This window comes from Lissotriton helveticus, chromosome 6 (genome assembly GCF_964261635.1).
Source record: "Lissotriton helveticus chromosome 6, aLisHel1.1, whole genome shotgun sequence".
In the NCBI taxonomy this organism is placed as follows: Eukaryota; Metazoa; Chordata; class Amphibia; order Caudata; family Salamandridae; genus Lissotriton; species Lissotriton helveticus.
In genome coordinates, this window is record NC_136067.1 from 1,205,365,431 (window position 1) to 1,205,379,729 (window position 14,299).

Genomic DNA, 14,299 nt, shown 5'->3' on the forward strand with positions numbered 1-14,299 from the left:
GATTGCACATTTGGCAATTCCATTGGACTCCCATTCTAGTCAGCAATAGCTCTATGCACTGGGTGCAGTCCTCTGGGATTGTCCATAATGTCTTTTCAAGTCTTCTAAATGTTTATGCTTTGACAATTGCCAACAATAAAAAGGTGAATGACCACCAAGAAAGAATAAGATACTACTTTACTTTTGTTTTGGATAGAAGGACAATCCATTCTACCACTGTTGCAGGGACAAATCTGCACAAACCGAACTATGAACACTAAATAGTGCATTGTTTATCAATTATAATAGGCGCAGGTAGACTTTCTTTCCACATACCTCAGTGATATCAGACTTTGAAGAACCCCCAATCTCCTTACTGACTAGATAGTGTGGCAGAGTCATTTAGCTCCCTAAGTCACCGATGATTGATCCCCAATGATCATTAGATTATCCTACGCAGGGCAAGAGTACGGAGTCACAGTCAAGAAGTGTCAGAGGCACTCATGCTTGCAAAAATTCCAAAACCTTTAGCTCATCCACTCTAGTCTGGAGGACCAAAAACCACAGAGTCTATTTAAGTTTAAAAGCTTTATTAAAACTAAACACATTTATTAAAATCAACTTTGTCATAAAAGTAAACGTTTAACTGAAAATGGAAAAGTGCTTAGTGCTAACGATTAATTGGACACATTTCTTGTGGTCGAGCTGAGCTCTCACCTGGTTTGAACTTGAGCTTGACCCTGATCGTGTTCTTAGAAGTCAAGCTTCTGTTAGGAGAAAAAGTGTTGTGTGTTAAAAATAAAAAGCAAGCATTCATCAGTTGTGACAAAAAGTGCAGCAAGACAACAGCCTTTCCTGAAAAAAGGGACATTTTTACTGTAGAGTATACAGTTACAAATTATTACATTGTATTTCGTTTTTTTTAACTTTCTTTATTCCTCCTCGACCAAATATTATACAGTAGTGAGTGGTGTATTCTAACATTCTAAAAATTTACTTTGTAGGTGGAACATCTGGTGGCGGGGCCAGCGCGGAGGTGGTGGATGAGGAGGACAACTCTTCTGGGGAGGAGGCGGTGCGAGTGCTGGACAACACCAATGTGCCTGTGAGGGTTGACACGGTGGTGGCGGGCACAGGTAAGCTATATATTTGAAAAGCGAAAGAAGGGTGTAAGTAAGTGTGGAAGGACGAGAAATTTTATGATGGCTGGCAAAGAAGAATGATATGTGTTTGCTTGGCCCCCGAGGTGGCTGGGAAGGAAAGAATATGGTATGGTGCATGGCTGGGTCAATGATGAAGCAAGGATGGGTGGAAGGACAACAGCCTGGGTGGGTGAAACATAAACTGTATGTGTGCATATACTTTGAATGGATGGATGCCTGGAGCATGGTATTATCTGACTCTTAGATAGCACATGTGTATCTAGAGAGAGTAGATGGTCACTGGATGAACTAAGTGTTACCTTGAAGAGCATGTAACACCGCACCCGCACGTCCGTTCCAGTGTAGGGAAGGCAAGGAAAAGAAATTGTAAATTTGTCCAATACTACCATGAATAGTAGCAATAGTTTGTATTGCAACTGCAAGCACAGCATATATCCGGTTATTACGGTGGACACTCCGTACCTCTCTTAATAACTTTAGTTTAGTAGTAGTACGTCATTCATGTGTGGGTGTATCACTGTTCACTCAATAATAAGCAAAGCACCTAAAGTCATCCCATATGTCATCAAATACATCCCATGTGAAGTGATAGATAATCTAATTATTTAGCTTCTTCATTTTCCTTTTCTAGTACTTATTTGCACTGTAGGGTGAAAGGTAAATTAATTAAGCAGTAGCCCTTGTAACAGATTATTCTCAGTGCCACCCGTAATAGAAAAGTAATAGCTTCACCACCTGCATGTACTGGACCGGTACAGTAACGCAAGTCTGTCTCACTCATCATGGTGTGCGTCTGTTTTTCTCGGGTGCAAGTTCACTGCGCTGGCATTCTGCCGGCTTGCATAAGATAACGTACCAATTTTCCGAAACAAGAGAGAAGAAGAAGAATAAGACTGGTGTTCTGTCATAGTCGACTGTAATGGAAGTCCATAGTGGTCGTAGAATTTGTTCATTAAACTACCACTAATGTTAGAGCAAGGATGCAGAAGTGGGAGGTTAGATAGATACTGTCCTCAATAGTTATGTACTGTGCTTTCAATTTGCTACTTGTACTGTGACACAACTTTCGGCTCAATCACTTTGTGTTATTAATGTTAAGGAGCAATGGTTACAGACTATGTCTTTCTTTCTTCATATAGTTGCTCCTTCCAAATCGACATCACGGAGGGAGCAGGCTCGAATGGCCCGTCAACGGAGGCTGGATGCCACTGTCGCGGAATATCGGCGGCTGGTGGCCCTTGAGGAGTCGGAGGACACGCAGTCGACCGGTGCAACCACAACATCCTCGACTGGGACAGCTGCATCCTCCTCCGTGAACCCACGGGCTGCCAGCCAGCGCAGTGCTCCAGCGGTACGGAGCCGGGCTAACAAAGCCAACCGCCACCGCCAAGCAGCAAAAAGACCAGCTGCCCCCCATAGGAGCTGCAAGGCACGCCAGCGCCGCCTAGGAGTGAGAATGTCCTACCTGGAGCAGGAGGTCCATAGGTACGAGAACTTGGTGGAGGGCCTCCGCTTCGAGCATGCCACCCTCCGCAAGGAGTATGATGCCCTGGCCGCAAAATTCACCAGCACCCTCCAGTAGTGGAGTGTCCCTTGCCCTTTTTTTAGAGACTTTTGGGGGGTGGGATTTGGGAGTTGGGTGCTTTTTGGGACTTTTCAAAGACAATCGTTGGGGTTAGGGAGGGTCTTGAGGGAGATTATTTTGTTAGGGCTACATAAATATACTTTTTTAAACTTTATCTGACCATACCTGTTTTTTACTGCTTTTCAGTCTGGTGGGTGGGGGTGTAACAGTAAGTTTGTTTTCCTGAAGAGTCCTAGGACTTTAGTAGTACTACCGTCAATCTCTCGTCTAGTCCTAATACTCCATTCTACTACCACCCACCAAACGCTTATCTTACCTGTAATTTGTGTTAGAAATTAGGGCTAGGCCCAGGGCTGGCTCCACGTGAAATGGGGATTAAGGTTGGCAATCCTGGGCGGATTAAATTTCCTCATTGCGGTGGTACTAGTGGTGTGACACAGTGGCAGTTGCATGCCTATGGAAAAAAATAAAACGAAACCTGGTTTGTCCTTACTGTAGCATTACAACGGTTACGGCACGATCGAGAATATAGCAGGTGACAGTACACTAGAACAGTGCCACAATGTAGCCTAACAAAATGGTAAAGTATTGCAAGTATAACTAGTACTTGCGTTGAATTTATTTGACATTGGCTCCTACTACTACAAGAAATAGTACTGAAGCTGAGTAAGGCTAGAATATATCCTCGTATTCCTTCACCAGAGTGTTGCTATGACCTTATCCTCCCCAGCAAGTGTGTGGAATTATTGATGTCATTTAGTCAGTCATCAAGCAAAACCACACAGCCCGGGGGAAGAGGGTTAGGGTTTGGAAAATGGATGGGAATAGGGGTTTCTTTTTGGGTAGGTTTTGTTGAGAGAAGAAAAAAAAAGCACAGCATGGACAAACAATAATTGAAGATAAAGAAATCTTTGGGTACAAACTAAAGCTAACCACATGCAGTCACACTCATAGAAGAAAACAATGGATACTGTATCTGTATTCTGTATGTTGTTGGAGTTGTCCTGTTGAATTTGGTAAGTAAGTTGCATGCAGCAAACAATTCCTCTTATTAGCGGCACTCCTCCATTCCAGCTGATGCTTCGTCCATCAATGTTGGTGACCACTGACAGAAGACACCCTGTCCACTGCCTGCCTGGCGGATGTTGACTGAAACCCGGCCTGTAATTATTGAACGTAAAACAGGAAGTGCTATTACAATACCACTGATAAATAAATATAAGGTATGTAGGCTGTGTGGTGCAAAAAGTCACACTTTGATTTCCCTAAGACAGTACAATATTGTTGAAATTGCGTACTCTGTCTGAGTCCCCTTTTTAAGGATAAATAAGTATGGCCAAAATAATAGTTAGCTAACCCTAACGAACCCTAAGTTACAAAAAGTGCCAAAAGGTTTTTCCTTATGGATTTTGTCCTAAACACTTCTATCCGTTATTAGACCTTCACAGGAATGCCCCAAGAGACCCGCCAACCCACCCGCCAAAAAGCACACGACAACACCCCCAAACAGCCAAAAAGCAAAATCTCATACTTACAATATCTCTCGGCCTTCGGTCCAAACGCGCTGTGCAGCTAGGTCATCATCATAACTCCTGTTTTCCACCACGGATTTCCTGAAAAGCAAATGCAATCAAGTTTAGACTGTCGCAGCAGTGCTCCGACAGAGACACCAAAACCCACCAACAAACACCAGGAAGCCCCTCAAACAGGTCCCCGGAAACGCTACATTGAGCAAGATGTCAGAAGAAGTAGCAAAAAAAAAATCTGCATGGATTTTGTCCTAGACACTTCTATCCGTTATTAGACCTTCACAGGAATGCCCCAAGAGACCCGCCAACCCACCCGCCAAAAAGCACACGACAACACCCCCAAACAGCCAAAAAGCAAAATCTCATACTTACAATATCTCTCGGCCTTCGGTCCAAACGCGCTGTGCAGCTAGGTCATCATCATAACTCCTGTTTTCCACCACGTATTTCCTGAAAAGCAAATGCAATCAAGTTTAGACTGTCGCAGCAGTGCTCCGACAGAGACACCAAAACCCACCAACAAACACCAGGAAGCCCCTCAAACAGGTCCCCGGAAATGCTACATTGAGCAAGATGTCAGAAGAAATAGCAAATAAAAAAATCTGCATGGATTTTGTCCTAGACACTTCTATCCGTTATTAGACCTTCACAGGAATGCCCCAAGAGACCCGCCAACCCACCCGCCAAAAAGCACACGACAACACCCCCAAACAGCCAAAAAGCGAAATCTCATACTTACAATATCTCTCGGCCTTCGGTCCAAACGCGCTGTGCAGCTAGGTCATCATCATAACTCCTGTTTTCCACCACGGATTTCCTGAAAAGCAAATGCAATCAAGATTAGACTGTCGCAGCAGTGCTCCCAGACCCCAAAACTCACCCACAAACACCCGGAACCCCGCCAAAGAGCACCTCAAAGGCAAGCAAGTCAGCAAAAACGGCAAGAAATTTACGCATCATATTTGGTCCAAAACACTTTTATCCGTTATTAGAGCTTCACAGCAATGGGCCCAGAGCCGTCAACTCACCCGCAAAGAAGTAGAACACCTCCAAAAGTGCTGAGTCTTTCTTCATTGGGCGTAATCCAGCCCTCTGCTTTGAGGGAAATAGGAGTCTGGAGGAGGAGGATAGAGGAGCATGTTCTTCAGAACTTGTGAACCTGAGGAATGTAGACTGCGGCACCTTCAAATCAATAAGCAAACAAGTGAAGACAGTTCTGCTGATGGGCTTGTTTTTGGGATTAGGTGATTAAAGTTTGAATTAAATTAACTGTGCAAAACAAAGAAAGACAGACACACAGGAATAAAAGTGAATAAGGACGAAAAAGAAAGTTATTGATTCATTGTCTCATTTTCAGGGCTCGGTGTCAGGGAATAAGAAGAAGATTTCGTCATCATACTCTGCGAATTCAGGCAGGATGAGGTCAGTGTGACCGAACAGAGAACAAATCCCCTCATCTACGTTGCCGTCCTCCTGGTCTTCATGCGGCTTGCTTTCTCGTACTTTGTAATCTGGTGGTATGAGGTGCTGATTCATCTTGATCATTGTCAGCCGCTCCACATTTTTGGGCGAGAGGCGGCTCCGTTTGGGAGTTACAATGCCACCAGCAGCACTGAAAACCCGTTCAGAAGACACACTTGCGAGTGGGCAAGACAAATAGTTTATAGCCAGGTTGGAGAGCTGTGGCCACAATTGTTTTTTCCCATGCCAATACTGCAATGGCTCATCATTAAGAAAGACCTCTGTTGAGTCATTCAGATAGTCCTGCACCATCGACTCAAGGTCCTCAGCGGTTCCTCCACTTTGCTTACTTTTTGCTGTGCCTGTGACATTTTTTCGAGAACCATACCCAAGCAAAGTTAGCCAATCCTCTACAGCAGCCACTGTTACTGTTGTGTCTGGTGCAGATGATCCGGTTGCCGGTGTCTTTAACGGCTGAGAGGTCACTTGTGTCACAGCCACAGGTGCAGAAGTGGATTTTTTTGACTGGGGATGGCCTGCTGATGCTGATGCTGATGTACTGCCTTCTTCGCCTTCAATATCCTGCCGTTCTTTTTCAAACCTCTTGGCTGACCAGGCTAGCCAACGTTTGTACTTTTTAACATCTTCATCAGCAAAAGGAAAGAATGCTTGGCCTGCCAGCGCCTTTTTGTAGAGTGGATCCAGAATAGTAGCACAAATGTAATGCTGTTCTGAGTTGATCTTTTTAAGACGTTCATCACCACGTAGGCGCTCTAATAATTTCTCCGACAAAATAAAAGGGTCTTTTTTTTTGGCATCTTTTTCAAACTCAGAAGACACCGCCTTCAGTTGGTGCTCCAGCATGCACAACAATGGGATAGCTTTTCCCAAATTACAGTCCTCCTGGCTGACTGCACGCGTGAAGAACTCAAAAGGAAGAAGCATGTCTGTCAGGCTTTTAACTATGTCCCATTGCGCCGCACCCATCCGCAGGTCCATCTGAGCTGTACCCTCTGTTAAGAAATAGTGATCGAGTTCCGTATACTGCTCATACAGACGCTCAAGCATGTAGAAGGTTGAGTTCCAACGTGTTGCCACCTCCTGGATGAGTGCTTTCACTGGCATTCGACGTTCAAGTAGCAGCCTCCTCAGATGCTTCCGGGCCTTAAAAGAATGGCTGAAATGGTTGCACATTTTGCGGCAGGTGGCCATTACCTCGAACGCTGTACTGTCTCTATCACTCAAGAATTTTTGAACTACCAGGTTGATACAGTGCGCCAAACACGGCACTCTGAAATAGTCACCCAGCGCCATGGCCTTAACTACATTGGCGCCATTATCCATGGAAACATAACCAATCCGGCGTTTTTTTGGGGACAGCCAGTGAAAGACTTTTTTGTTAAACTCGTCCAAAATGTTTTGTGCTGTGTGACTTTTCTCCAAGCCAAACATGGCTAGTGTTGCATGTTTCCGAGCAGCTTTAAAAACTTGGTCCGGGTCAACACCTGCGTTTAGCTTTGCTTTAACACCTGAAAAAGAGACCCAGTGTGCAGTGATGCACATGTACTCAGCGCCTGCGCCACTGGTCCACATGTCTGTTGTCAGATGTATAGTGTGAACAGCACTCTTCTGCAAAGCTGCCCCAATCGCCTCCAGCACATCTTCATGTAGTGCTGGAACCGCAACTCTGGCAAAATAGAACCGGCTAGGAACCTTCCATTTAGGGCAGAGCGTTGCCACTAATTCTAGAAAACCTACCGCTTCTACAAAAGAAAAAGGGAGAAGGTCCACAGCTAGCATTTTAGCCAGCTTAGTGTTATACAGACGCGTCAGTGGGTGGTTGCGTTCATATGGCGCGTCTGAAGAAAACATGGTTCTAATGTTGCCCTGGACCAAGCATTTACGGGATGATAATGACTTTGTTGACCCAATTATGCTCGCTGGTGAACTTTTGCGCTTTGGTGTCTCACTCGCTCCAACACTCTTAGTGTGCCTCACACGGGGTGTGCTGCTGACAGGGGTACTGGGTGTAAGTGAAGTGTTTGACACGTCTTCTTCCTCCTCGTCATCATCAGATGCAACATCAACATTTTCTTGACTTCCAATTCGGGCTTCCTTGATCGCATCTAGGTGCGCAAACCATTGGACAGTGTGCTGTCTCTCAAGATGACCTCTCTGGCCTCCGGTACCATAGTTGGTACCTGACTTACCACGACTAACTGCAAGCTTACAAAGGGTACAAATGGCGAACTTTTCCCTTTTTGGGCAAACAGTAAAGAAGTCCCAAACTGGGGACTTGAAGTGTCTGTGGGGCCTGGAGGAGGCAGCGATACTGGTGGTGGTGGTCATGCTGCTAATGCCAGATGAAGTGGAGGATCTGGATTGCCCAACTTTTGTACGTTGTGCACTTTCACCGCCACTAATTAAGGTCGAGGTGGATGGAGGTCCCTTCTTGTGAGAAAGAAATATGGAAGCGGTACGAGTTGGTGTACTTAACTCCAATGATTGTGGTGTTTCCACTGCCTCCTCGTCGACAACATCATCATCATCACGCTCAGCAGCTTTTCAGGCTAGGGTCAAAATGTCTGTTTGCTGCATGCCCGCTGGGGCTGCAGTGACCTTTATGATGACTGGGTCGTCGTTGTCAGAGTCTTCATCAGCAGCAGTATCCGCCACTTCTTGTTGAGCCTCATCATCACACTCCATAACTCTGAGACTTTGGACGAGCTTCCTTTTACGCTTAACTACCTTTGTCAGATCATGTGCCTCACTCTCAGACGGCAGTGGTGCTGGTTCCCAATTTTGATCCGTATCATCAGAAGGAGGTGTGCTTGAAGAAGATGTAGACACCACCCTTGATCTCTTCCTTGCTAGGGGTGTGGAAGACAATGAATGATCATCAGGAGGAGTGTCTTCCTCAAATGATAACCCGCCTTGATTGTCGATTTCCTGATGTGCCCCTACTTCGGGAGGAACAACTATTGTGGGCACTTGTGACCCTCCATGCACCTCTGCTTGCGCATCTCCTTGCGCTGCCTCTCCTTCCACATGTACTTGGGCTTATACTTGCACATGTGGTTTTTGTTGCGGCTGTGGTTGTTCAACACTCGTCAGATGAGTTACAACAACCTGTGTTGATTGAGGGACATTGCTGCTACTTTCTTGCGATGAGCCAACATCACTGGTCGATGGTGATTGAACAACTAGACTAAGTGCCTCTGCAGCACTGAAGGGCTTGGACTTAAGTTGGCGTGGTGGTGGTGGCACTGAGCCCAATGGAGCGGGGGTGCTGCTCCCAGCTTGGTCCCCAGCAGATCCCGCTGCTGCTGCAGGCATACTTTTTTTTTTACTCCCAAAAAAAGGGGCGGCCGGCACACCAGTCTCCTTGGTAACTTGCTTCTTCTGCTCCTTACTGGCAACTTTCTTGCTAGAGGAGCTACGGGTAACTTTTTTTGGGGCCATCTTCTTCAGAACAGCAGGCAGCAGTTGCACAAGTTGCAGAGTTGTCTGTGTCCAGACGTGACGTCGCGTGACGTTATGCTGCACACACACACCGCTGCAGGACTTCTTCCTGGCACTGGTGGTTCTCTAGAGTCTTGTGCACCTAAAAGCAATGGAAGACAGAGGAACATCAGTTCAGTTATACACCCCAAAAAATGGAAAAACACAGAAAAATAAGCACAATCCCATGCCATCCATGATGTTTACATTTAAGACACCACACAGAAAGACTAGGCCCATGCAACACTGAGTCACTACCCCTGGGGATAATGGATGAAAAGTAGGCTAAATAAGTGCAGGCCTCAGACACTGCCTCTCTTCAAAATGGCCCCTTGCACCCCAAGCACATGTTGCCTGTACCAGCCAGCACTCAAGATGGCCACCACCACCACCCACATGGCCAGTCCACATCAACAGTACACCCCAAAAAAACAGAAAAACACCCAAAAATCACCACAATCCAATGCCATCCAGGATGTTTACATTAAAGAGAGTGAGACCCCACAGGCACACTCAGTCCATGCACCACTACCCCTGGGCAAAAGGCCACACCAGCAGCCCCAAAAAAACGACAAAAACCACAAAAAACAGCACAATCCCAGCCCATCCATGGCCTCAATGGTGTTTAAATTCAAGAAGACACCCCACAGGAAGACTAGGCCCATGCAACACTCACTACCCCTGGGCATAATGGATGGAAAGTAGGCAAAATAAGTGCAGGCCTCAGACACTGCCTCTCTTCAAAATGGCCCCCCCTTACACCCCAAGCCAGTCCACATCAACAGTACACCCCAAAAAAACAGAAAAACACCCACAAATCACCACAATCCAATGCCATCCAGGATGTTTACATTATAGAGAGTGAGACCACACTACAGGCACACTCAGTCCATGCACCACTACCCCTGGGCAAAAGGCCACACCAGCAGCCCCAAAAAAACGTCAAAAACCACAAAAAACAGCACAATCCCAGCCTATCCATGGCCTCAATGGTGTTTAAATTCAAGAAGACACCCCACAGAAAGACTAGGCCCATGCAACACTCACTACCCCTGGGCATAATGGATGAAAAGTAGGCAAAATAAGTGCAGGCCTCAGACACTGCCTCTCTTCAAAATGGCCCCCCCTTACACCCCAAGCCAGTCCACATCAACAGTACACCCCAAAAAACAGAAAAACACCCACAAATCACCACAATCCAATGCCATCCAGGATGTTTACATTAAAGAGAGTGAGACCACACTACAGGCACACTCAGTCCATGCACCACTACCCCTGGGCAAAAGGCCACACCAGCAGCCCCCAAAAAAAGACAAAAACCACAAAAAACAGCACAATCCCAGCCCATCCATGGCCTCAATGGTGTTTAAATTCAAGAGGACACCCCACAGAAAGACTAGACCCATGCAACACTCACCACCCCTGGGCAAAGGGCCCCACCAGCAGCCCCAAAAAAACGACAAAAAACAATAAAATCAGCACAATCCCAGCCCATCCATGGCCTCAATGGTGTTTAAATTCAAGAAGACACCCCACAGAAAGACTAGGCCCATGCAACACTCACTACCCCTGGGCATAATGGATGAAAAGTAGGCAAAATAAGTGCAGGCCTCAGACACTGCCTCTCTTCAAAATGGCCCCCCCTTACACCTCAAGCCAGTCCACATCAACAGTACACCCCAAAAAAACAGAAAAACACCCACAAATCACCACAATCCAATGCCATCCAGGATGTTTACAGTATAGAGAGTGAGACCACACTACAGGCACACTCAGTCCATGCACCACTACCCCTGGGCAAAAGGCCACACCAGCAGCCCCCAAAAAACGACCAAAACCACAAAAAACAGCACAATCACAGCCCATCCATGGCCTCAATGGTGTTTAAATTCAAGAGGACACCCCACAGAAAGACTAGACCCATGCAACACTCACCACCCCTGGGCAAAGGGCCCCACCAGCGGCCCCAAAAAAACAACAAAAAACAATAAAATCAGCACAATCCCAGCCCATCCATGGCCTCAATGGTGTTTAAATTCAAGAAGACACCCCTCAGAAAGACTAGGCCCATGCAACACTCACTCCCCTCAGAAAGACTAGGCCCATGCAACACTCACTACCCCTGGGCATAATGGATGAAAAGTAGGCAAAATAAGTGCAGGCCTCAGACACTGCCCCTCTTCAAAATGGCCCCTTGCACCCCAAGCACATGTTGCCTGTACCAGCCAGCACTCAAGATGGCCACCACCACCACCCACATGGCCAGTCCACATCAACAGTACACCCCCAAAAAACAGAAAAACTGCCAAAAATCACCACAATCCAATGCCATCCATGATGTTTACATTAAAGAGAGTGAGACCACACCACAGGCACACTCAGTCCATGCACCACCACCCCTGGGCAAAAGGCCACACCAGCAGCCCCAAAAAAACGACAAAAACAACAAAAATAAGCACAATCCCAGCCCATCCATGGCCTCAATGGTGTTTAAATTCAACAAAACAGTTGTATCATGCACCCATAACCAACCCTGGTCCTACTGGATACTGTGGCTACCCACAGTATAATTTATTTAATGTTCTGAAAAAGTTCCAAAATTGTAGTTGCAGCAACTGTAATGCCCCAAACAAACTTACTTGTGAAAGTTGATTTCTAATCCAAAAGTGATCCAAAGAAAGTCAAAAAGGCCTCAAATCCAAATATCCAGCAGCACCCACAAAAAGTAATCCTTCCAACTCCAGATCCAAATGAAAGTGACCAGGAGATGGACAAAGCACTGGGAGGAGCCTGCTGGACAGGAACAGGAAGTTGGAGACTGTGGGGCACTTCCTTCCCTCCCCCCCCCCAAAAAATGGACTCCTTGCAAAAAAAAGGCCATGCAAATGTCAACCTGAGGAGTGATTCTGTTAAAAATCATCATTTTCTGAAGGTTTATCCCGTTTGCTGGTGGATTTCTTGTGCAGAATTGCAAAATCTCTATTTCGCGAGTGCGAGATTGTTCCTTTCCGCCGCAACTACGTGTTCGCAATTGCGAACTCTCGCGAGGTGTGCTGTGCAAGGTGGCAAGCCGCGATTACGTATTCGCGGGCGCCAAACTCACGCGGGATCACGCAGCAAGATCCAAAATGGCGCAGCACTCGCAAAATATGATCGAGAAAAACAACTCGGCAAACGCTTAATGACGGAAAGTGAACGCCGTGCACCACGCCGCGCGCCGCAACCAAGCAAAAAATCCGCCGCGAGCGGATTCGCGGATTGCGAATGTGCCGAAAATCCGAAAAATCCGCGAGCGGAGCGGATTTTACGCCCATGCTTATCCTAGACTCATCCCAGACCGGATTCCGAAGAAACCAAAGCACCGTGACAGCCCTCATCGCCGCCACGGACGACATCAGAATCCAACTAGACAACGGTGAAACATCAGCCCTCATCCTCCTGGAGCTGTAAACCGCCTTTGACACAGTCTGTCACCGCACACTAAAGACACGCCTCCAAGAATCCGGAATCCAAGAGAAGGCTCTGAACTGGACCACCTCCTTCCTCTCCGGCAGAACCCAGAGAGTCCGCCTCACCCTTCCGCTCCAAAGCCACGGACATCATCTGCGGTGTTCTCCAGGGCTCATCCCTCAGGCTGACACTGTTCAACGTCTACATGGCCCCCCTCGCTCACGTCGCCCGCCAGCACGATCTTAACATCATATCATACCCAACGACACCCAGCTGATCCTCTCCCTCACCGAAGACCCGCACACCACCAAAACCAACCTCCACGAGGGAATAAAAGCTGTCGCCGAATGGTTTAAGAACAGCCGACTGAAGCTCAACTCAGACAAAATGGAGGTCCTCATCCTCGGATCCACCCCCTCAGCCTGGGATGACTCCTGGTGGCCAACCTCGCTGGTAACAGCACCGACACCCACCGACCACGCACGCAACCTCGAAATCATCCTCGACTCCTCCCTCTCCATGTCGAAGCAGGTCAACGCTGTCTCCTCCTCCTGCTATTACACCCTCCGCATGCTCTGCAGAATCTACAAGTGGATCCCCACCGAAACAAGAAAAATGGTAACCCAGGCCCTCGTCAGTAGCAGGCTGGACTACGGTAACGCACTCTACGCAGGTATCATGGCCAAACAACTACGACAACTGCAATGCATTCAAAATGCATCTGCCCGACTGATCCTCAACGTCCCTCACCACAGCCACATCACCACCCCACCTGAAAAACCTACAGTGGCTCCCCGTGGAAAAGAGGATCACCTTCAAGCTACTCACCCACGCACACAGAGCCCTCCACACCGGACCAGCCTACCTCAACGGCCGACTCAGCTTCTACACCCCCACCCGACAGCTCCGCTCCGCCAGCCTTGCCCTCGCCGCTGTCCCCCGCATCCAGCGTACAACCTCTGACGGCAGATCCTTTTCCTTCCTCGCTGCCAAGACCTGGAACAGACTCCACCCCACCCACCTACGACTGACCTAGGACCTGCTCACCTTTAGAAGACTTCTCAAGACCTGGCTCTTCGAGCAGTAGCAGCACCCCCCCACAGCGCCTTGAGACCCTGACGGGTAAGTAGTGCGCTCTATAAGTACTATGATTGATTGATTGTAGTGTTTGTGTAGTGTAGTGTTTTAGTATTTAGGGTAGTGTTGTAGTGTTTGTGTAGTGTTGTAGGGTTTAGGGTACTGTTTGTGTAGTGTAGTGTTTTAGGGTTTAGGGTAGTGTTTGTGTAGTGTTTTAGGGTTTAGGGTAGTGTTGTAGTGTTTGTATAGTGTTTTAGGGTTTAGGGTAGTGTTGTAGTGGTTGTGTATTGTAGTGTTTTAGGGTAGTGTCAGGGGGTCGTGCAGGGTAGTGTAGTGTTATTGTAGGGATTGGACTGGGGGTCGGGGGAGGGTTGTGTGGGGATACTATATTAGTGTTTAGGGTAGGGTAGAGTAGAGTCACTTACCTTGCAAACTTTTACCACAACTATAGCTTTACCACTCGTGCCTTTGCGTTGTAATGGCATGCGTGGTAAAGGCATAGTCGTGGTAAAAGTATGCAATGTAATGGCATTTCGTTGTCATTACATCACGTA